The sequence below is a fragment of the Chiloscyllium punctatum genome, unplaced genomic scaffold (assembly GCF_047496795.1).
Source record: "Chiloscyllium punctatum isolate Juve2018m unplaced genomic scaffold, sChiPun1.3 scaffold_1149, whole genome shotgun sequence".
NCBI classification, from domain to species: Eukaryota; Metazoa; Chordata; class Chondrichthyes; order Orectolobiformes; family Hemiscylliidae; genus Chiloscyllium; species Chiloscyllium punctatum.
The window spans coordinates 32501-35000 of NW_027310883.1; the positions used below are offsets into that span (position 1 = coordinate 32501).

At 63.9% G+C, this 2500-nt stretch overlaps 1 non-coding gene across 1 annotated transcript; it reads right to left on the bottom strand.

The window, feature by feature from the left end:
• Nucleotides 1-762: 762 nt before the first annotated feature.
• On the bottom strand, nt 763-916 carry LOC140474724 (5.8S ribosomal RNA). The gene has a single exon (XR_011959362.1). It is a non-coding gene; the product is annotated as a 5.8S ribosomal RNA (ribosomal RNA).
• Between the last annotated feature and the right edge of the window lie 1584 nt (nt 917-2500).

Genomic DNA, 2500 nt, shown 5'->3' on the forward strand with positions numbered 1-2500 from the left:
GCCCGCCAACCCCTCCGTACCTCCCGAGACCGGTGGCAGGACGGAGCGGAAAACGTGCGGACTGAACGGGAGAGCCAAGAGCCAGCGATCCACGCGCGTGCGACCGTCCAAGTCACAGCGTTCGACGAAAACCTCCTCCCTCGGCCAGGCACTCGGCGCCAGCAGGGGAGACAGGATCAGACGCCCCGCCGGCCACTTAAGGCCGAGGACGAACCACGAGACGGGCGGCTGCAGCAGCGGGCGGCCTGCAGCTCCCAGCACTCTCAATCGATCAACCATCGAGTCGGGTCAGCGTGTCAAACCGGCGAGCTCCACGGTCAGGCCGGCGGCGCACCAGCACCGGACCTCCGCGGCTCCCTTCACTCTTTCCACTGCCAGCCAACCGAGAGACGGACCCAATGCGGACGTGCAGAGCTTAGGCAGACCCCCCACTGGAGGCTCAACACTTCGTGGCAGCTCCGTGTCCCAGAGACCAGGAGGGTTGGCACACACACACAGTGTGAACCACCGACAGCCATTCTGGGACCGGTGACAGCCGTGCTGGCCCCACTGCCACGACACAGACGGACGCCAGGCCGCGCTCCCCGGCGGGGGGATGGCGTCGAGCCTGACGAACGGAATGTGCAGGGTGGGGGGGAAAGGCCAAGCGCTCCGACGCCGGAGGGCTCCGGAGTCTGAACTTAGGGGGACAAAGAGGACGGGTCCTCTGCGACACCCCAGCCGCGCTCTCGCCAGCCAAGGCGAGTGCGATTGATTGCCAAACGACCCTCAGACAGGCGTGGCCCCGGGAAGAACCCGGGGCCGCAAAGTGCGTTCAAAGTGTCGATGATCAATGTGTCCTGCAATTCACATTAATTCTCGCAGCTAGCTGCGTTCGTCATCGACGCACGAGCCGAGTGATCCACCGTCAAGAGTTGTCTGAGTTTGTTTTAGGTCTCTCCCTCGCCAGAGGAAAGCGACCCGGACCGCACATACGCTCCCCACCTTGAGCTACAGCCACCTGCACGCCGGCGTGCGGGCGGAGCAGGGTGGCGTGAAGCGATGGGGAGCACCATCCTGGTGCGGCCCGCAGAAACATACGTCTATTGGGGGGAGGAGGACAGGGCGCCCAAGAGGCGATGCGTGCCCCAACGCACCGCAGCGACGGAGGCAGGATCACCGCCACCATGTCGCCCGCCTAGTATCACGAGGCGTGCAGCAGCTTTGCCCTAGGAAAAGCAGAGGCGGGAACGGGCACCGGCCATCGGTTCGGCAGCGTCACTGACGCGTGCACGTGGCGGCGTGTCGGCGAGCGGACTTCCTGCGAGGAGGCGGGGGCGGCACTCGCCCGAGCAGACGCCCGCCCGGCCCAGCCACCGCCGAGGTGGACTGGGAGTCGCGGCAACGGCTCGTCATACTCGTTCCCACACTCACAGCGCAGCTTGCCCGCAAGCCACCGACCACCGATCGACGCCAGGCGCCCCGACCGAGAGCGGGATCGCTCGTTCGCCCTGCTGGCAGTTCGCTGGGGATCACTACTGCACGGAGCTCGGAGACCGACGGGCGGCAACTCGAGAGTCTTTAAACCACCACCCCCATCCCGCAAGTGCAAAGAGGCTGTATACGCACAGACGGGTGAGGGGAATAGGTACCCCGTCGGGTTTGAAGGGAGCGTGACTAGATAGCAACGATGTAAACCCAGCCGATTTGGGAGCGAAAGACCGGCGCCTGCATCACCGGCTTCGTTTCCCGTGGCTGGAGAGTACACCGAAACCCTCCGTCTGTCGCGAGCTCCCGACGACGCGGTGCCGCCAAGCAGCAGGGCCGGACCTGGTGTGGCTCCCCTCGTCGATCACAGACCGGTCGGCACTACTGACGAGACGGTGGAACGGGCTTCGCCCCTTGTGACGAAGGGTGATGCGAACCCGCCCGCCCGCGTGCGTTCGGGGTGGACTCGGCAAACGGAGATTTGAAATCGGAAAGTGTCCTCCTGCCCCGCGCAGGTAGGCGCCCAACAGTTGTGGGGGGTTTGGCGGTGACCACGGCTGCAGGGCCTGCTACCCCGACGAGCTCTCCTGCTGGCCCCGAAACCACCCTCGCGAGACAAGTTGAAACGGAAACGGGCGTACCCCCAAGCCGACGATCCTTTCTTATTTGTTACTTTTTTTTTTCACTTGCTCGAGTTGTGGGGGTTTGGCGGTGACCACGGCTGCAGGGCCTGCTACCCCGACGAGCTCTCCTGCTGGCCCCGAAACCACCCTCGCGAGACAAGTTGAAACGGAAACGGGCGTACCCCCAAGCCGACAGAGATGCTTTCGCTCCTGTTACTTTTTTTTCACTTGCTCGAGTTGTGGGGGTTTGGCGGTGACCACGGCTGCAGGGCCTGCTACCCCGACGAGCTCTCCTGCTGGCCCCGAAACCACCCTCGCGAGACAAGTTGAAACGGAAACGGGCGTACCCCCAAGCCGACAGAGATCCTTTCGTACTTGAACCAACACAAAGTTTGTCACGTTTTATTTTT